This window comes from Anser anser (genome assembly GCF_964211835.1).
Source record: "Anser anser genome assembly, chromosome: 1".
NCBI classification, from domain to species: domain Eukaryota; kingdom Metazoa; phylum Chordata; class Aves; order Anseriformes; family Anatidae; genus Anser; species Anser anser.
In genome coordinates this window covers 131,361,399-131,383,950 of record NC_139720.1, presented here as the reverse complement: position 1 = coordinate 131,383,950, position 22,552 = coordinate 131,361,399, and the positions used below count along the sequence as shown (strand labels likewise).

The 22,552-nt window shown below is 40.8% G+C and overlaps 1 long non-coding RNA gene across 5 annotated transcripts in view; it reads right to left on the bottom strand.

The window, feature by feature from the left end:
* Positions 1 to 2,537: 2,537 nt before the first annotated feature.
* LOC310895920 overlaps positions 2,538 to 22,552 on the bottom strand; it is a 136,422-nt gene continuing 116,407 nt past the window's right edge. For 4 of the 5 annotated variants that reach the window (XR_014581051.1, XR_014581052.1, XR_014581053.1 and 1 more), the window contains 2 exons: positions 4,300 to 4,395; positions 2,538 to 3,913 (listed from right to left, as the gene is read on the bottom strand). This is a non-coding gene — a long non-coding RNA (uncharacterized lncRNA). Of the gene's footprint in view, positions 3,914 to 4,299; positions 4,396 to 4,542; positions 4,703 to 22,552 lie in introns of those variants that run through there. The other variant, XR_014581055.1, reaches the window with a different exon arrangement.

Sequence of the window (22,552 nt, the reverse complement as noted above, 5' to 3'; positions counted from 1 at the left end):
TAATGGATAACTCTGCGTGCTGAAGATCTCAGCTCTCTCTGCAGAGAACTACAAATCTAGTTAGGAATACAGATCTAGCCCCTGCACCCTTCTAGATTATCACCTGGGCTTGTGTGAGTAGATTGAGCTATTCAAACAGAAATGGGCTATGGCTCTCCATAAGCGTAGCCTTCAGCTATTGCAACGTGCTTTGTATTACTATCACTGTGAAATTTTCTTGGAAGAGCCGAGGACTCCCAGGGTAGCACTTAGATACTTGAGTTTAAGAAAGAAACCCGTACCAAAACAAATCTCTCCAAACCCATCCTTACTTGGGAGTCCATAATGACAGATATTTTTTGCAACTATGCCTATCCAAAAGCCACTTTGACTCTGCAGGGCACCTCACCTTGAGACTTGCAAGTTGTTGCCTTGTCTCCAAGTACAGTGAGGCTTCCAAGCTTTTCATTATTAAATGAAATGGTATATGGGAACATTTACGGCTACTGGGTTAGGTTTGTACAAACTCATAAGCTCTGAAGATGGATCATGGAATGAGTTATGCCAACATCAATCAGCTTTCTCCCCAAGTAAATCCTGAGAATGGTTTGGGAGTTGAAAGGACCTTTCCCAGTAGACAGCCTGCATGCACTCACCCAGCAGTTTGCTGCCATAGATGTGGATTTCAGTGCCCAGGAACACCTTTAATTCATTTAGTTTATTAATATAGATCTAGCTGAAGGCAGTTCCATCCAGTATATCATCAGGCTTACCTAACACTCAATAGTGCTGACATCATTGCAATGAAGCCACATCACCATGCAGGAAGGAGTGATAGATAGATTGATAAAGTCAGGGAAAGAAACAAACAAACAAAAAAGTATCTGCATTTAGCATGCCGCCTAGAGTGCTCCCATGGCTTGGTGAGTGGTCTTGGGTTCTTGTTCCTGCTGAGGAGTTGATTGTGCATTTTTATCTAATGACTCTTTAATGGATATACATTCCTCAGGAGCTGGAACAGGAAAACAGCTGCAATTGTGTCACAACAGAACAAGCTCTGTGAAGCTCTATTTCCATTTGAAGGGAGGAATTTTTAATGATATTTATGAAGGACAAACCTCATGCAAGCCATTAATTGCTTCAGTTGATGTCTAAAGAAAGTAGTGTATAATTTAAATATACATTTGAAGCAATTATAGATGAATCAATAATAAATACATTTTTAACAAAGGCAAACTTCCAGGAATAATTAACCAGATATGCTGGTATATAAAGAAACAAAGTCTGGTATATCCAAACTGGAGCTGGATAATATTTGAAAAGTAATTCATATGCTACCCAAAAAACACAGATTCAAATCAACTTAGTAATAAACTAATGGTGATTTAGCAAATATTAACATCTTTAAGAAGGAGGAAATAATTTTCTATTACAAATAAGCTCAGTGGTTTAAAATAAAAGGTAAAGCTGCCCAACCACTCAAGAAAAATAAATTCATATGTATATATCAGGTTTACAAGTATAATTTTAACCTGAAATGAAGTCAATTTAGGTTTTCAATTTGGAATGAAAAAATAAATGAATGAACAAACAAACACTAGGACTGCAAAAATCAAAATAAATAAATAAATAAATAAACAAATAAATAAATGTTGTACATCTGTCTTCCAAATATGCCAGTACAGGTTAGTATGATTTTTGGAACGTAGGTTCAAAGTTGGTTTTGGAAGTCATGGAAAGACTAAGACACGGACCATGTCAGATTCCATTTTAATGTAGTCACAAGTTTCTATTTCTACTAACACCTATTTTTATTACTTTTTTTCCATATTTTTTCAATGTACTCTTAATTTTTTCGAGTATTATTTTTCTAGGATGTTGATCAAAACTGCAAAGGAGATAAATTCTGCACTCAAACATTCACATAATTCCTGCAGAAAATTGTCTATTTTTATGACTTTTGTTATTGCAGTGTCAGCCACAAATAAATATGATATCCTTATTCTCGATAGGCAGAGACTTTAAGTGGTAGAGATCTGAGAAAAAGAAGAAGGTTGAGAATGGAACTATTTGCAGACTAAGGTAATATCTAGTATAACTTCAGGGAAGAGAGAATCAAACAGGTGAAAGATCTCTCAAGACAACTGTAAAAGAAATAGGAGGGGACACAAGGTTTCCAAATCCAAAAACACAGCTGCAGTTATAAGATCTTCTTTCAGTTAACAATATATTTGACCTTGTGCTTTTTCCTTTCCTTTCCTTTCCTTTCCTTTCCTTTCCTTTCCTTTCCTTTCCTTTCCTTTCCTTTCCTTTCCTTTCCTTTCCTTTCCTTTCCTTTCCTTTCCTTTCCTTTCCTTTCCTTTCCTTTCCTTTCCTTTCCTTTCCTTTCCTTTCCTTTCCTTTCCTTTCCTTTCCTTTCCTTTCCTTTCCTTTCCTTTCCTTTCCTTTCCTTTCCTTTCCTTTCCTTTCCCTTCCGTCCCCGTCCCCTTCCCCTTCCCCTTCCCCCTCCCCTTCCCCCTCCCCTTCCCCTTTCCCACAAAGACTAGAAATTCCCACTTTTGTCAAGATTCAGACTGAAACATGTTCACCTCCAAATAACGAGAGTTTATGTGACACGATGCTGCTTGGTAGATAGAAAGCATGAAAAATAACTTCTAATAGAGTGTCTGTGATTTTAACTGCCATTTAAATTGAACACAAGAGCAAGTGAAATAATTGACTTTTCACATTGATTATCCAGAACAGTGCAAACAAGTTGTAATATTAATTTATGTGAGGTATTCCAATGTAAAAAAATCCAAAATATTTTAATAACTGTCAATGAGGACAACAGAATTGATTTTGCTGAGTTTACCTCGTGATAAAATTGACGTACTTTGCCTTCACCGAGTTTTTTCCAATTGTATGGAAAAAAACCTTATCTATCCTGAAGTAAAAAACACAATTCTTTCAATAAAAACATTTCTTTTTTTTACCTGTGTGATATCATAAATGCTGAAACCTATATATGCCTTCTCATGCTTTTCCAGCCATATCAATTGCTACATAAGATTACTCAGTTATTTCAGCTGTCACTGTCTTTTGAAGGTTCTGCAACTTAAAATAGTTAAAATAACCTCTAGTTTGACACTTGTAAGCCATCAAAACATTCCTGGAAGCAGTTCTATTTAACCATTGATGATTTTTAGGCATATTTATAGTAATATCTGAAAACTGAATGTCAGTGACTCCTTTGGGAAGATCAAATTCCATTTTCCAAAAAGTATATTTTAACATTTTTAAACTTTGAAAATAAATCAGTCACTGACTGAAGAACATTTTCTGCTATTTATGAAATGAACAAGCCAAGCAAGCAAAGAACTTGAATTAGCAGTTGGGTTCCTCACCCTTTTGACATGAACAATGACTGATTCACTCAGGAACACAGATATTATACACAATCTCAAAAGCAGGCTAGAGAAACAATGGCAGCAGTGGATGCAGCCTAAAAGCATAAGGTAACAAAATACATTGTGGAGGGGATGATCTACTTTTTAAAATAGGAACTTTTATCCTTTTAACTTGCTCTGTAGAAAAAAAGCAAAATTTAAGGGGGACAACAGTAGGGCAAGAAGAAGGGGATCCATCCAAAATGCTGATTATTTTATTCATAAAAACAAATGAATCGCACATTCAACATTAGATGTCAAGTGCTCACAACGCTCTTCTAAATTTTTTTTAAATGCCTTTTATATCTGATCATGTGCTCTCTGATTCAAGGGAAAGGGAGTGGCCCTTTCCAGAGCAGCGATCTGGATCTGTTGAAGTGATGGAGGGAGGCTGGCAAGGGCTGTGGGCTGATGTCATTGCTGCCTGACAGCAATTTCCTGGCTCTGCTTGGTATTTCTCTTGGTGTTTCTCAGTGGAATGACTATGTTCCATTTGTCACCATTCCCTGGATTGTACAGAAACAAACATATGTAAAATTAATTTTCTGATATAGCATAGTTAACCTTAGAGTGTAACAAGCCTGGATGTCCTAGTTTGCCTTATCCTAGTGCTATTGCTGATATTATGTAATTATTATATTCCCCATCCCCATGAGTGAATTTAAAGGACGTTCAAATGACACCATTAAGCATTTTAAGCCTTGCTGCAAAACTCTTTCCTAGAAGAAAGGGCTAACCAACAGCTTTGTTCCAATTGGAGACTATATAATAAGAATGATTTGTGCCAGAATGTCACAGCTTTGCCAGACTCTGCTCTGAACTCAGAAACATTTTGAACATAATTCTCTGGTCCAGAATTAACCATGTGCTTATTGCTGGGACAACAACATACCTGTTTCAACTTTGTGCTGTGCAAGACACGAGATGAGAAAGATGGTGATCTCTTTCACAGCCTCTCCCAGGCTATGAAAACCTCCATAAAAATTATCTGGAAGAGAAAAATCAGGATACAAACTTCAGGAAGATTTAAGAGTTACTGTACATCCTTGTTTGCCTTACAGAAGAATTTGCTTTTCTCCAGCCCAATCTCCCGTATCTCTTGAAGAAGAAAAAACACCTCAAGATTGAATCCTACCTGCACTGGAGAAGATGTCCTGATGAGACAGATGTTATGAGAAGGGAACTATGTTTTCATTTTTCCTCTCATATTGAAGTATTTAGATGATAAAGTGAAAAAGTAGAGCTACCAGATTTACATGCACTGTTACTTTAAATATGTTTTCTTGAAAGTTTGGTACCGGCCCCACCTCAGTGATTATGACAGGACAGTCCCTCTTCTTGCTCTCGGAAAAGTCCTGCAAAGTCATCTGTAGCTCCTAGCAAAGGGTAAACAATCCCAAACAATGGTTTCTGAAGATATGAGCAGAACAAAAGAGTTTGTCATTTTTAAGTATGAGTTAAACTCCCTTTTGTTTATTACCAATAACAAAGGCAAAAAGGAGTAAGGAGATAACATTTGATCCAGTAAGACATAATTTCCATTTATTCTTTGCCCTGTGCAGGGTGGAGCAGTTGTGTACACTAGGTCTTGACGCTGAGCATGAGGCAGGGAGTAAGACTCTTTCTCTCTGTGTTGTTCTCCTACATACCCTAGGCTTGCCTGCCAGTGAGCGTAACTGGAAATCTGCTGTCAGGGCAGCTTTCCCTGCCCAAGCTGATTTGCACATGCAGAGCAGCCATGTGTCTGAAGTGGCAAGACTTTTGGCAGCTCTAGCCCTGTCCCAGAGTTCAACCATGGAGACTTGGCTAACAAGTTCCTACTTCGCTGCCCACTGTCTCTGCTACACTGATTAAAGGCAATGTTTAATTTTTTCCCCAGTTTCTACAGAATGTTCTTCATATAAATCCACTCACATCTGTGAGGCAGTTTTCTACTTGCGGGAAGATCAGGATACTGAGGTTCCAAATGCATGAACAGCACACAACTCACTTTGTGGTTTTTTTTTTGTTTGTGTTTTTTTTTTGCTTTGTTTTGTTTTGATTTGATTTGTTTTGTTTTTCCAAAAGTGTTGAAACTTTTAGAAAGGATGGATGCACTCAATGTCTTTTAATACCTAGATGGTAAATGACAGTCTATGTCTAATTCAGAAACAGAGGTATCTGAAAGTTTGGGGTTAGTGCTTTGAAATGTGTGTTCACTTACTTAGCTGTAGATGGTCCACAGTGAAACTTAAGAGGCAGGTAAGTATAGAGGGTTTACTCAACAGCATCATTTTCCCTCAGTCTGTACTGAGACAGAGCAAAAATGTTTCTGTTACTGCTACAGAAGCAAGTTAATTCAGCTTTGGGTGGGAGTGATTTGGCTTGGCAGGAATTCTTTCACTGCTGAGTAAGAGGACTTAAGACACTGTGTAATTATCTTGGATTGTAGTCCTGTAGTTCTAGTGCTCCATCCTCCATTTTCAGGCTCCAGGGTTGCAGAGCTAACACTGAAGAGAAAGAATACAACCCACTAGTATGATAGCCACGTAATACCTTCAGTAGCTCAGGTGTAACATTCTCAGGCCTTCAGTAGAAAGATGGGATCTATTCTTTGTACGTGAAAGGTACACATCAAGTACGCATCTTTTTGTGCACTGTCACATTAGTGCACCAACCAGCTGGACAGAGCTGGACGGTTAAATTGTTTGTGGTGGCTGGAGAGCAAATGGATTGAGCTTGTTCATTTGTTTTGGTTTTGTTTTTATAAACAAGAGGAGCACCCTTCAGTCTACAAGTGCTGCCAAGCAGTGGTTCTTCAGCTGTCCACAGACACTTGAAGGAGTGGTGCCCTAATGGAGCTCTCTGGGCAGATTGCCACCACAAGATCACTGCAGCTGTACTGGCACAGGGGCTGCCAGCTAATTCAGTCCCTGTGGAGCAAGTGAGGTCAGTCATTGCTACTCTCACCGAGATGCCCTGGATTCAGCTGTCATGCCAGCACAGTCCCATCCCTCGTGGAGCCGTGGGACCTCACAGAAGCCATTAACTCATCCTACCTGTGAATTGCTCCTGGAGCTCTCCCTCCTCTGGGCTTCCTGGGCCATGGGAAGCATGCCTAGTAGCTGTTTCTCAGATGAAGATTTTGGTGTGTGGCTTGTGACTTCAAGAAGTCTCAGTCTAAAAGTCATTCATTGTGGGGTCACGACATACAGTACAGGCATCAATAGTTACCATGAGGTAAGGTGGGATGGTGACCCAGCGTATTGCCTCTTCTGAGTCAACGTGCACACTTTTACCCGTGGTTAATGGAAAGAAGCTGCCCCACTTGCACGGAGGGATCAGTTACGTTGACTGCCCTTGCATTCACTGGGAGGCAGGGCATCCAGAAGCAATAACTGTTGGGGTAGCTCACATGGTGTACCTCCACAGCCTACCCCCCGCCATGAGGGAACTTCCTTTTGTGGCCCTGCCCTAAGTGCATAGCAAGGGGCAGATAGGTTTGAGTCTACTACCTGAGATCATTCTCCTCACTGAAAATGCAGAGCTCTGAAATCACTGTAGTGATCAATACATTACAACTGAGCAAACTAAATACATATCAATTCCAGATGACTGAATTTGAAAGTGCTTCTTGTGACCTTTCTCAAATGCCATTCTTTGTCATTGTCAAGTAGAATTCCAAGCAGTTTAATCAGAGGAAGATTTTGAGTGGTGATGGATGTTTGAGGGTTAATTCTATTTTTCAGTTTTGTGGGTCTGTTCCAGCACAAGCTGAGCAACTTTCTTCAAGATTCCCAGATGTTCGATCAACTCAGAAGGTTGTTCCCCTTCCCCACATCAATCCTCATCACTTGAAAAAGAAGTTACCAGTGGCTTTCTGTTTGATTCTAGTCCAGTGGTGCAAAATTCATTGTCACACAAAGCATGAGAGGGAAGGCAAGTGAGACAGTAAAGAAGGAGAGTGAATTTACTCCATTTACCTAAACTCAGAGGTAGATTATGCATGTAGTGCTCACTGGAACGTGACCCAGCAGAGCACCGAGGTGAAGCAATTTAACAGGTGGCAGAACAGCAGTGATGTGAAGCCAACATTGCACGAGTGATTTCAGCTTGTGCTTGCATGTACAGGTGTCATGGTTAAGCCCCTCCATCTCAGGAGGCACTCCTGATCCTAAGCACCCTTCATTTATCAAAGATAATGAGCAGAAGCTGTGAAATGAAAGTTAGAAGCTAATTGCTGTAACAGCCCTTCTTACAGACAAATCACAGATGACAAACCTTATCTGTCTTCACTGGCAGAAAAGAACAAAGCCAGTTCCAGCCATGGCTTTGCCCTACATTTAAACAGCCTCAAGTGCTTTTACTCCCAGCCAGCCATCAGCCAGGTATTTGACCCCACAAACCTGAGCAAGCACAGCTGCTTACGCATAAAGCAGCAGCTCCACACCAGACATCTTTCCCCCATAACCAATTGAAGCACAAGCACATCCCCTCACAAAGAGGCCTTTGGGATCCTGAGCTCCAGGTTTGAGGCCTGTGGATGCCAATGCATGCGCTCCTGTGCTCAGCAACCACAACCACTGGGACACTCAGAATAAGTGGTTTGTGACAAACAGTTACCCTCCATATGTGTGTTTGGGAAGTTCCATCTGTGGAAGGAAAGGTAGGTGCCCTCTCCAGACTGCAACTGTTGTTTTGAAACCCTTGTCAGTTTTTACAGAAGGAAGGAGCTTAGTGAGACTCTGTTTTGAGCCCATACACCTCTAGGCTGAGACAAGGGACTTCAGGCTGAAGGCAGGTAACTCACAATACAAAGTGATTTCAAAGGTGTCTCTTTTTTCCTTCGACTTAATTCTAAATCCCAGACTTGCTAGGCACTTAACAACCTAGGAGACAATACAGGCTTCTCAGCTGATGCTATCAAAGGCAGACAGAGAAACAATTAAACTAGAGCCCTGGGAGCAGCATTATTATTTGAAGATAATGTTAAGAGGAACCTGCCATGTGAATTTTGTTCTGATCTTGTCAATCAGTCATTACCCTGGCAGAGAAACCCTGGGAATTGTGTTTGTGCCTTCTCTTTCAGGCAGATTACTCTTGTACCGTATGTTCTCCTCCTGCTTTTCTACTGTAATAAAAGATATATTTAGTTGAATAAAAATTAGGAGCAAAAATGTTTACCTTATCTGTCTTTTTTCCCCTTAGAGGCATAATGGAAAACCATGAAAGTAAGCAAAAATGCACTATGCTTATAAAAGCCCTGGTAGAGCCTTCATTAGAAAAATTAGTGTGATTCAGTACAATGACGTAGGACACATTTCCCACATTGAGCCTCACTGGAGATGAATGAGTGCCAAAGAACAGCAATTTTGCTAAGCCAGAGAGGAAGAAAAGGACTAGAGGATAATGTTAATGATTTACTTCTAAAGGTAGTTGCACTTCTTAAGAAAACGTTAATATATGGAGAATTAAGCTTTTAAAATGAGCAAGTGTATAATAAATTGTAGGTATTTTGCTAGTAGGCAAGAAGGATTGTAGAGTTTGTGATGTTTCCATGGCTTTTGGCTCTGTGATCTGTAAAGTACGAAAAATGGGGGAAAATAAGTTCTTTCTTGAAAAATCTTTCCAAATATAAAGAGGCCTCTAATCAGTAAGAAACATGTGAAGATGTCTTACTGGAGATGGCCTTTCCTGAGAGCATGGAGAGTAATCACGCCTTGTCTATTTGTGACTTGTTTAAAAGAAAGGTTTTAATCAAAGTATTTTGTGCAAGCTTCTTCGTATTTGCATTGAGAACAAGTCTTGAAGTGCTTACTTTTAAATGTACAAAAAGAAAATTTCATCTTGCACAGAGTACCTGAGGATTAGTTGCCCTCTTAAATGATGTAGCTAGCTCTCAACATAAAAAACAACGCAAACTCATTTTTCCAAACACCCCATAAACAGCACTCAAACTTCTACAGATAGACAATAATGTATGTGATATTCCAGGACCTAGTGTTTAAAAGCACTCCCAACCATTATTCAAAACACCTTTCTGAAGTGAAAATAATGCTTTCTCAAAACAATATTATTCTTCAAAGTTCATGATTTTATCAATGTTCTCCGTGCATTTATCAAACCTAGAAATATCCATTTGTTTGTTTTGACCTTCCACTTTTTTTTTATTTTATTATTATTCACCAGAAGAAATTTGCATTTGCACCAGAACAAACGAAATCTAAGTTCTCCCTCTTCCTCTCTAAATCAGAGAGCAAAAGGAAAAGTAAAGGAAATCAAATGGTCCTTACTGACCAGTGACTCACTATTGATCTTTTTCTGTGCATCCTTAGAGTTAATTCATAAGCCAAAGGAAAAGGTGGATTAAACTAAACGGCCTCACAGCCAGTAGAAACTCCAGCTCTGCTTTGGGATGGTTACAGACCACAATGCTGCTGCAATGACTTAAAATAGATTTGTTACATCAAAAAAATCCACTTTTGTTCTCTGAGACTGTAGGTTTTATTTGAACAATGATTAGCTAGATTTCATACACTTAGGTAACCGCACAGCACATGATTTCACGTTATACTGGTACCGGTGTACACTAACTATAGGAAAAATGCAGTTTTATAAGCCATCACTGAAGCACACATTAGGGTGATTAAGGAATGGATGATTCACAGGTATTTAAAAAGTAGGGGGGAAGTTGCAAGTGGGGAATCATCATTTCATGATGGGGAATTATCTAACGGTAAATTCAAAGTTGCTGATGAAACGCGTAGGTATCACAAAGGTTAGAAGAGCAGTCAGAGCAATTTGTCTGCCTTGGCACACTACGTCCATTCAAGCAAAACGTGTTTTCAAAACAAAAGCTTGGGCAGCTGGGAAGAAAGAATGCAGATCAGAGCTCCACAATGGGGAGCTGCCTCGGGGCTCCACAAGACAGCTAATTGAGCAGAACAGTTCATATTTAAGAGCATAAAAGATTTTTGGATGAAGAAACAGGGAAATAATACTGAGTGGCAAGGAGATGGTGCTTTCTTTGCATACGTCATCAGTGAGCTCATTCGTGGAATACAGTGTCCTTTTGGGGAATCCACACTTCAGAAAAGGAGGTTGAAAGTTTGAAAAAGGCTTAGGGGAGAATGTTAAATCAGGCAAATACAGCTCTTAGGTGGAGACTGAAGAAACTAAATCTAGTTAAATTTATTGAAGAGAAAGAGTTAAGAAAATACTTGATTACCGCTAGCACGCATTTACAGTGAGGCAAAGATTTAATAAAAATAATGCCCAATGAGGCACAGTAGTTGGAAGCTGAAATCCAACAAATTCAGTCCTCAACTGCAGTTCAACGAAGGCAACAAACCATGAGTAATAACTTATGAGAAGTGTAACAGATTTTCCATCACTTGGATGGACATAACTTTGGAAGACAAATGTGAAGGTGGGATCCAGCTTTCCCATGAAGCCACCTATGAAGCATGGGCCTTGCTGAAATAAGAGAACAAGCCCCAGACATGGGTTTCTGCCTGTCCCTTAGCTCTCTCCCTGGCCCCACTTTGGACCTTTATAATGACCTCTCCCTGAAACTGTATACACTCACCATGGCCAGTTCACGACCACCCATTCGCACACTCTGGTGTTCTGCAGTATCATCAGTAGAGAGGTTGGTACGCTTCCTCTAATGGTGATGGAATGTTGCAAATCAACCTCTTGTTAGGAACTTTTGTATAGAACAAATAAATCCATCAGTTCTGCTCTTAAACTATGAGCATTTCATAAAACATGACTATGAGCTTTTTTGCTCATAGTCATGTTTTATGCACTATTTTATATTCCACCTGCCACAGTTCTAGCTTGTTGCACCTTATATTCTAATTCTGGCCACCTCCTTATAACTGTTCTGTCAATCACTCGAGCACAACAAATTTGGGACCGTTTCAAATGCTAAATAAAAGAGCCTCTGCAGCAAGGAATCACACCATAAAAAGTATTTACTGATTACGCATTGTATGCTCCTTGCTTTACAAATGTTTATACAGCAGTTATGGAAGCTATTCTGCTCTCTAGTTTTTAATATTTTTCCAAAAACTGATCCAAAAAATTTCAGCTTTATTCTTCAACACAGTGCAAAGGTACACAATCAAAACTTGCTATGCAGCTTCAGAACGTGCAATAGAAGTTAGACTGTAAACAAATGGAGTGGGGAAAGATTTTTTAATTCATTAAAGTTTTAATAATATTTTTGTGTTTTTTTGGTGAGGGAAAAACAGACTTTGTAGTCTGCTATTCATTCACCAAAGAAAGGGAAGGTATTTATTTTTCTGTCTGAATTACATTGATACTTTTCCCCGTATGCTTTCTATTAACTGAAGAAAATGTGGAAGTAATAAAAAAAGGAAAAGAAGATATGGAATATCTTGGTATATTGGTATAGTTTCAGTCCATAGTGTTTAAAAAGATGTAGAGAATAAAGCTACTGCAATTTCTTACGTAAAAAATTTCACAGCCTCTAAATTGAAAGTCTATACAAAATGTGAATTTTCTGCAAAAAGTCCATTATCATCAAAACTGTATTTCCATAGATAAAATATTAGGTAAAAGGAAGGATTTATTACAAAGTTGCTGCTCTCAGGCTCAATTATAATGTGAAGCGGAGAGGAATTGCGTCTGGGAGGATGGTGAATGGGGAGTGTTCAACAACAACAATCACCCACAAGAGGGGAAAACCAACAAAAATAGGCTGAATCTTCCATCTCAGACTCAGTTTGCAGAAAGGGTAATCAGAAAAAATCTTCTGTTTGAATTCTCATTTAAGCAGATTAGATATGGATTCTCTGAGACAAAGAAATATGAATGCAAACGTTTAATTTCACAGGATTGCTTGAATCAGCATAACAGCACTTTAAAAACTATGAAAATGTTTTAGAGCTCAAAACTGCCTCTGTACATATGCAGTATTTTAGCCTCACGTAATTGGATTTTGTAGCAATTCATGTTTTGTGTACCCTAGAATGCCCATTTAGATGACCATCTAAATTAATTGTGTACTTCCTGTGGTTTACCAACAGAGCATGAAGCATCATACCCGTCTGTTTGAAACTACATAAGGCATATATCAAATAATGCATAGGATAAAATTTCATAGATTTATATATATAAAATTAATATATAATACTATACATTACACAAAGCACTATGTTATATATTATACAGTATGTATTATGCTATATGATATATTATCCATTGAGAATTCTTTTTCTGTGCCAGACATGGCTAATCTTCTCTTTGCATGGTATCAAGACTGCATTTCCTTTAACAACTAAAAAGTGATTAATGATCTTTGAATCAGCCACAGCCTCTGCAAGTAAAAGTGTAATTTCAGGTCACAAGGCTTCTTAAAGCAATTTTTCTTTGAAAAAAATGCAAGGATAAAGAAAATACATTTAATGGTTTGTAGATTGTTTAAAATTAGAAGTAAATGAGCAATTTTAGATGTTTTCTTTTTAGATGCTTCCTTTTCAGTCCACTCTTAGATGCCCGACAGTACTCCCATGAGCTCCATGAATACTGATCACTAGTCATATATGTCTGACCCCCTACTTTACTGTACCATCATTAATGCTTCTTAGGCATATCATCTTGATCTCAGGTGGCCATTAGTCCAGAAGCTACTGATGTGGCAGATCATAAGAACTGAAACTCAACTCTTTGAACTAGCACAGGGCCCTTAATCTTCTGGCTGACATGCATTGTCCTATAATTGCTTCCTCCAAGACATGACAGCATATCTTGCGAGTCTATATATTTGGATATATAATTGGTGGATTGTCAGTATGATGGCCAAGATATTGGAATTTGTGTTACTAATTGTTTAAGGCAATAGGCAAGATAATAACTCATAACATGATAGGGATAATAAAAGTCATCACAAAATACATGAATTACCGGAGGTGGACAATTGTCAGAGCTAGTAGAATTATTTTATTCCATTTGCGTTACGGCAGATAAATATCATCACAGAGAAATCTCCTGCCTGCCTCAGCCTGCAAGACTCCTATTCATAGCACAGTAGAGTGCTGTATAATGCAGACCACATTTCTGGCCAACTAATCATAAACTGTTCACTAATATCAACAAAACTCAAATGCACGGGCATAGAGATATAAAAATCCAAAAATAGCAAATATCTTCCCCACAGCCATAGCTGGCATCTTTAGGTCTGTAACATCTCTATCTGATTTACAGGAAATTCTTTCTTTTGAGTGGGGAACACTCCATACAGTATCAATGTCCACAGTTCATGATTAGTTCTGCAGCTCATGAAACAATTTAGGAAAGCTGGTTTGCTATGAAATCGTATCCTTTATTCCTTTATTCCTCTGTCATTTATGCAATAGCCCAGTTCAGCCCCTGAAGTGTTTGTGGTTGTCTTCTCTCTATTGCCCTGAGGAAAGAACTTGTGCATGTGTAGGCTGGCAGGCCAAGCGGATGGGTCAGCTGGCTGCTGCTGAGGAGCGTGTTGAACAGCTGAGTTAAACCTGCCTTTTCTTCTGCCATAGCACAATCTGTCTCCCCACCTCCCAGTACCACAATTTAAAAAACAAACAAACAAACAAACAAAAAAAAACGGGACTGGCCAAAACTTACATAAGCTGAGAGGAAATGAATGGCAAAGATTTGGACAGACGTGATCACACAAGTCACGTTTCCCTCAGAAACCACACTAGTAGTTTCACAGAAGGGCAAAAAGCATCACAAAAATTGCTCCTCGGCAGCAAAATTTGACATATAAAGTAAGATACCTACAGAGCTTACTCTGTTCAATTTATCAAAAGAGAGACAGAGGGTAATGTATTTAGAGTGAATAAATGCTCTCACAAGGGAAAAAAATACAGATTTTTTTTTAGAATAAATTGAAACCGATAGTTTTGAGCTGCAAAGCTAGGTAAATCTGAAGTAGTAAGTACATTCTTTAACAATGAAGTTGGTTAATTTCTGGCATGCAGTGGGCAAGTTCTGAGTTTAGCATCCCTGCATATGTTCCAATGGGGGACTAGTTACTTCATTGTAGGACAGGATTTGGTCAGGGACAACATGCTGGGCTCATTGTAAAGACTGTCTAAGTAATAACTTTCAGTCCAAATCACTGAAAATGTCATGTTGGATGATCTCGTGGATCTTTTGGACTTTAAAAGTCAATGAGTAAGAAATTAAATGCCAAGTTAAAGACCTCTGAAATCAAGATATATGATGTAAGTGACAAACCTTTAGTTATGAGTGCAGGAGCTAGCACTACACACCATCACAGAATTATAATAGCACATCTTCCTCCCTTTCTGCCTCCTTCCTGAAGTGCCATTTACAAGGATTCATAAACTGACTAATATATTAAAAGCCTGAAGTTTTGGTCACATTATCCATAGAAAGGCTCTCACAAAGGTCAGAGTGAACATTGCAAGAACACCAATATTGGAACATATGTTTCTGTTGGAACAAATCATAATGCTCACAACAGCAGTAAAACTGCGGTGTTTATAAATTACTGCATGAAACAGAGTAATATATTTTTTTCATGATAGCAAGACTAGGAATATTTGGGTCCAAACTGCCAAAAACAATTCTTTGTTTAAATAGGAAGGAAACTTGGGAAAAAAAAAAATCAAGGAAAGCTGAATATGCTGTGCTTAGAGGGAGAGGATTATGAGCTGCTAATGACAATGTATTATTTTGAGTGAGGAGAGGAAAGGGAAAACAGTGACATAGCAAAGAGATCTTTTAACAATAACATTTTGGAAGTCTTATGAATAGATTCCTGACCTTTGCTGCAAAACACGGAGGCACAAGGGCCCTACAGAGGCCCACAGTTATTTCACAAAAATAAATAGTATGAAGGCATTTTTTTAACCAGCTAGAGCAAAAGCAAACACACACGTGAGGATTAGCACTGCAGTGCTGCACTTCAGGCTCCTCACAGGGCCTTGGAAGGCTCCTCACAGGGCCTTCGTAGGCTCCTCACAAGGCCTTCGAAGGGGCCTCACAGGGCCTTCGAAGGGGTCTCAGAGCTTTGAAATACTGTCACCTGCCAGGAATAACAGACCCATTTGGTGTAAAAAGGGGAGAAACAGTGAAACAGAAATAATTTGCATTGAACTTGCAGCCTGTGTTCACGCTTATCTGGTAGCCCACAGCACACACTCCAGTATGAGCTGTACAGTCCCCAGGCTTTAGCAAAGATCAAGGTGAGAGAAGCCAAAGGAAGGTGATCTTTGTAATCAGCAAATACCATGCTAGGCTACACATGATGTGTTACCATGCCCTTTAAAATAAACAAGAGGCCAGAAGGAATTGCGGAAAGCAGCTCATTTGTTTCAACCACAGCCCACAAACAGTGCTGGAAAGCAGCGCAGCAAAAGCAACCCTCAGGGCGGCACAGAGAGCTCATTGTGGGGAGCTACCGAGTGACTCAGAGCACTGGAATGGAAGATGGCACCTCTCACCTCTGGGTCACCCGTCGCCATCCATTTGCAGCTAGCAGAGGCTAGAAGTTATTACCATCAGAGGGGCGCTCAGTGAAACGAGTTGGTTGTCTCAGGACAGCTGCCCAGATCACACAGCCCAGCCCCGCAATTATTGCCCAACACTTATTGCTCTCCCAGGCTCCAGCCATGGCTGTTCAATAACCATCCGCATGGCCTGAAGCTCTGAGGGCCACCAGGCATACACTGCTGCTTTCTGTTTCACACAATGACAGGCATGTTCACCCACTGTGAAAGAGACAAAGACCTTCTCATGTCCCCTTTGTTCCTCAGTTCTTTCTTCCCTTAAGACAGATCTGCAAGAAATGTTGTCCACACTCTTCTGTAATTTCTCCACTTCTGCCAAGCCCAAGCATTGAAAAGTGATTGGCCATGGAACAAAAATCACGAGCATAAAAAAGCATATTCTATTTTATATTGTTCAGTTCTCTTTTAATTTTTGCATTTGGTTCATATTTATATTTTCCATTTCTTTTTTTTTTTCCCCCCCCTTCCTTAAGGAACTCTGAGATGCTAGCATTCATATGGATCCAGAAGCACAGCCTTCAAGGAATATTTCGAGCACTGTGACGCTTTCTTCATAAAAAATAGGAGCTGGCAACACTCCGTCCTAGTGCTGATTTAGCACAATACTCCTCACATTCCAGGCACAGCGCAAATGTCAGTAACTGATTCCCAGTGGAGCTTAGAGGAGGTTAGTAGGATGGAGAATCAACTGTAACATGCTTGGTTCAGGGCCAAAGAGACTAGTATCGGGTCTTTGTCTATTGCAAGTCTCACAAAAAGCTGCGGCCTCCGTTGCTGCTCACCCCTCCCTCCAGAGGCTGTTGGAAGCCAAATCGTTGTGCTCTCCAGGAGAGCATGAAGATCCCTTGATCATTTCACACAAAAAAAAATGTCACACTTTTTGTTTTGACTCTGAAAGTTAATTTTCCCCTTTGTGCTATTATCTACCCTACAAGAGGATTAATTTAAAAGATTATGGCAAAGAACGCTATGTCTTCAGGACATGAATTTCATCTTGTCTTTTCACATATGCCATTCAACTTACTTGTCCATTATCTGCTTCCTCCGTGTCCTTGTGCTTCCTATACTTCCAGGATGCCCACTGCAGCTTCCCAGAGTAGCTGGCCACCAGCCAGGACCACAGCAATTGGCTGCATCAATCACTTCAGCAGCTTAATCACACCCTTCCTCTGGTTTTCCCCCCTATATCAAGGAAATGGCCTGCAGTTCTCACAGACTACACATTCAGGAATGAAAACCTGCCCGGTCAAGCCATAGCCGAGCAGTGCTGGACACAGCAGGGCAGCAAACCCACTCCTGCTAGTCCCACCCCAGCTCTCCTCTGACTTCAAGCCCTGCAAGCCGTTCACTGGAAGCTTTGTCTGGCTGACTTTGGAGCATCTCAAGCAGGCAAAATATTTTATCTCCCTTTTGACACCAAAGAAACACACAGGGATAGACTTATAAAAGGTTTTAGGCACTGGACCCTAGGAATGGATGTCAGTCTAAAAAAGTTTACACAGGGCTAAGCACTTGGAAATTTAGTTTCATAACATGCAACACCCAGCAACCAAAAGCAGAGTGAAAAGAAGGACAAGGACGCAAACCCAGAAGAACTTTTCTGCTGACATGCTAGAGGTGACAATACAGAAGAAAGATTCTTGACACAGTCTACAAATGCCCTTGGATACCTGTCGTCCCTTTGCAATGCATGTCTTTACTTTCTAAAATGTAGGAGCAGCTCAAGGAGGAGCTGCTGCAATTCACCTTTAAGCTCCCTGTGCTCAGCCAAGCCAAATGGCATTCAGAACAACACCTCTTGGTGCAGGAGGCATACCTTGGCCGCCGCATCCCAAGTGGTTATGCACTCTGTTGGGTAAAGTGAAGGAAACAAGACAACATTTAACCCTGCTGAAACTTGGCAAGATTCACAGGATCAGAAAGAGCATCTATCAGCAGCAAATCTGCTGCTGTAACCCGTAAATAACCGAGTGTTAAAGGGCTCCAGTCCCTGATCCCAGGACTGTGGATGTGTTTACTTATTGGAAAAGATAATGGAAACAAACATCTAAGGCAATATATGGATTTTTTTTAGAGATCACATTCACAAAGTGTCTACAGTGAAATTTAAGCCTCGTGTCTGAGCCTCAGTCAATAATGGGCCTTGTATTTGACACTATATTACACATGAAGTATGCATTAATGGGTGTTTATGTGCTCTCTAAATGCTTGAACAAATGTCTGAGCCAAAGTGGTTAGAATCAGTGGTTTTTCAGTGCAGTACCCTGTTTAAAATAATTATTTCAGGGTGATCCCAAACTGAATATTTTTACTGGGCTTTTTAATAAATGCAAATAACAAGATTCCTAAGGGACTTCCATGATGCTCAAAATGCTGAGGTATCGGTAACACCATTTCATGGGATTTGGGAGACTTTGGTTTAATTTTTTCTGCTGCTTGACAGCTGAACTGGGGTAATCAACCCTTGCTGATTTGAACAAAACAAACAAAAAATCAATCGCACTCTTGGAGTATAGATCCTTCTTCTTACCTAATTTGACCTGAACTGCTTTCCCTTTCGAGACCCACTTATTGCTTATAATAATAGACTTTTTTTATTGTACCAGAACTGCTTGAAGCTCTATTCCTGCTTCTAATAAAATAAAGCTTTAAATATAGCAGATTATTTTCTCCACCCTGTCTGACATGAGCTATAATCAGATTTTTGTTCTCCCTTTCATGAACACCATCTGTTTGTGACCATTAAAATCCATTCTCTATGCTGAAGAGATGGGAATTCAGAGGGATGTGTTCAGCCACTGTCCAAACAGTACCGTCATTCCTAAGGGATCCATTTCAGTCTGACACACCCAAGTATTTATGAGCCATAAACCGCCTGCCTAAAATGGCGATTCATCACCGGGCATGGGAGACGCTGACAATGACAGAGCATGTTGTAGCTGCGAAAGAGGGGGAGGAAGGTTTTAGGAAGATCTTTTGAACCAGCAGTGTTATACAGCATCGATATTTTCCCGCTATGGCACCTCGTTTCCAAGCCTTTTGCTTTGACAGTTCTCACAGCCAATGTTAAATTAACAGATGTCTTGGAACTGGACCCCAAATGAGACAGCTACGAGGTCACTGTTTTTTGGCATCATCTGCTCAGGGACGCAGCGCTCACTTGGTGTCAAATCAGAGCATCCTGCTGCTTTCCCTGGTGCAATGCTCACTTCAGGGCTGGCTGAGGGACAGGGGGCGGCTCCTGCACCAGCACGACTGAGTGCCCTTCTCTTCACATCCAGATGCAGTCTGAGCAAAAGGCCACACGCTTCAGATTCCTACAAACTTATTTTTGCCTCATATCTCTGAGGCAGATTGTATCCCCACGTTACAAAAGTGATGCTGTTAAAAAACTGATGAAAGAAACATCACCGTCTAATGGAAATGAGGAAGTCAGACAAGGCAGCAAATGGGGTTTTTCAAATGAGATGTAATACAGACAGATAAATTCAAGACTTTTGCTCCATAAGGCAGGTGGAGCCTATCACATAGTTCTCACACCCACATGAGAAACTGCATAAGAGAACAAAGGAAAGGAAATACAAATGCTGGTAAGAGAATGTAAGTGCAAAGGCTGTCTCATATGAAAACTGCCTCTGAACACTTCTTGAACTTTTTTAACAGACTACTGTAAAATTTAGATGGAATTTATATACTGACACCCCAAAAATCACCACTACTACTGTAGGAGACATTTAATTCTTATACTTGCCAGGCTAAATTTCTATCTCAGTGTTTACAACCCTCTGGAGATTTATAGATGAGCTTCCTGCTGCTTTGGTTCCCTAGGGGATACGAGCTGACAGGCATGAACAGTGAACACCAGTACACACCACTGGCAGCATTTTGTTACATGGAAAGCACCGCAGACACAGTTCTGTTTCATCCAGAGAAAAATAAATAAATAAATAGATAACGAAAATAAAAAATTAAAAATAAATAAATAAGGACAAAGGACAATCTGGAGCATATGTTCTTAATTCTGGTCCCAGATCTAATAACAACTATGCATCAAATAAGACATAGATAGACACTTGGTACTGGAACCGTGCTCCCCATCCCTGGCTAAATGATTTCAACTGTGAATGGCAGAGCCTGAACTACAAAGCTTGTTCCCAGGAATTCCTCCCCTCTGAGCCTTCAACTGCCTTTCCCACAGTGGGACAGTCTCAAGGTGGCAGCGTGGGCATTCCCCCTCAAGCCACAGGTCCCCAGTTTCCACGCAAGTTCTCCCAGGAAAGCAGGAAGATGCTCTTCAAGACAAAACAACAGCAACAAAACACTATTACCTCTGGTTACTTTGAAAATAAAATGCCTTATCACCTGTTTCGGTCCGGGCATCCTGCAGGGGACCCGAGTGGTGCCTATCCCTCACAATATCTATCAGCAAACATCAGGTGCCTTCCCACTTCATGCACTGTTCCGATTCCCATTTCCATACACCTTCCTTGTTATCTCTGTTAGATGCTTAATTCAGGCTGATAAATCTGGATAAAACAGGACAATCTTATTGATACAGTTATTGAGACGCCATTGAAATGGCAGTGCCCTAAACACCAAGAAAAAGGAGACAAAGAAAGGCAGCAGACCAGAGGAGAAAATGTTTGCTGGCCTGCTGTGCTCAGTTTATACCTTTCAGAAAGCAGCTGTTTGCAGCACTCACAAGAAACATGCAGCTTGTGAATTTAGGTTAAATTCTAACAGATACCAGAATTTTTCTCCCTATTCTTGGGTTCATGGACCTCATGGACTAAGAAGGAACGGCAGACCTCGACAGCAGCTGGGGAGCTTTTGCTTGGGTACTACATGGGATCAAAAGTCTGAAAGCAGACGAGCCTTAGTAAAGAAGGGCAGTTCAGCTCCCAAATATGGCCAACTCTCAGCCTTTCTCTGCTGTGTTGAGTGATTGAAAAAGGAAATAATACCAACTTCCGCGGTTTGGGTCTAGCTCTAAAATTGCTCTGTTCCAGTTATTTAGAGGATTGGGGGTTGACCCCCCTATTAATGAGGCTGCTGACTGAACAGTTTAGGTAAGGGGGAAAAGATGACAGAGTGCACCGATCTTAACATACAACTCAAGGGCAGAGCGCGTATGTATCAATAAAAATCAGCAGTTAAAAATATATATATATGTATATGCAGCACCTCACAAAACACGGTATTTGCGGCTAGGGGCTTCAGCCAAAGGGTAAACAAGGGCCTGAAGAAGGGAGCCAGGCTGGGCCCCTCACACTTGAGCAAGAGCTGGCGGCGCCGCTCCCCCAGGGCAGGGCACGGGCCTTAAACCTGGCCCCGGCCCGCCCCAGCCCCGGGCCCCGGGCCGGGCGTAGCGGGAGCCCCGGGCCGGGCCGGGCCGGGCCGCGCCGAGGCCTTGGTCGCCCCCTGCCGGCCCGCGGCGGAGCCAGGCCCGGGGGCTGTCTGGGCACAAATTCTGGCTCCCGGTGTCGGTGCAAGGGATCCTGAGCTCCTGAACCACACGCTTCTGGAGGAGGGGAAACTTTCCGCAACAGGATTGTATTTATTTTTATTTTTTCTGAAATGAAGGCGATTTTTTTTCTCACTTTTTTTTTGTAGTACGCCAGCTGTACCTCTGTTCATCTCACTAGCTGTATGAAGGAGGGCATAAGATAACAGGCTTCCTTCGTCCCTGGTATGCAGGCAGTGAAATCAGATGCACTGAATTTTATGCATAACTTTAAGTAAAGACAAGATACCCTTTCCTGGAGGACGCTGAAATAACAGTGAATCTGGTCTGAACTTCAGATTCCCAGCTACCAACAAAACCTAGTTTTCCTTTCCAGACATTTCCTCTGGAGTGACTGAGAAACCCTCAGCAAAGAGCACCAAGATTCTATGGAAAAACATTTTTTCTGTAAATGAAAACATCTTAAAAAGACTCCGAGCTTCAGTTCAGAATTAATCCTAGAATATTCACATCTCACTCTGCTATTTAGGCTGCAAAACATCCTCTTCCATCTCAGAGAGCAGGAGGTGCCATCTCCTTCCTACCGGGAAGAGCACTTGGGTTAAGCACGGTGTCCTTGTGCCACTTCAGCAGGGGACCTGGGAAGGGCTGGCAACTCTTCCCCAGCTGAGCAAACACAGGGATCTCCTCTTGCTAAGGGAAAATGGAAAAATCAGAAGTGCAGCCTTTCCCATGCCCTTCCCTCCCTGTATGCCTGGCCTGTGATGAAGACAAGTTACACACATATGCAACTGCAAGATGGAGCAGGGAAGCAGTTTTCTGTGCAGCCACATACGACAAGGACACAGTTTTAGAGAAACTGTCCCCTAAATCACACCAGCCAATATCACTCAGCTACAAAGTGCTGTGGATTCACCAAAGCAAACTAGCAGCCTTGTGTTTAAATAGTATCCTCCTCTGTTTTTCCCTAGTCCAGCTCTCTCTTACATGAAGAGCAGCAACACCCCAGAGCTATTTACTCGCATATTTTTGGAGAAGAAGAAATGCAGGCGTAATACTCACTCCCTCTCCAAAAATATGCGAGTAAATAGCTCTTCTTCTCAGAAGAAATGCATGTTAAGATTTAAGGAGAAAATGAATGAAAAGAAACA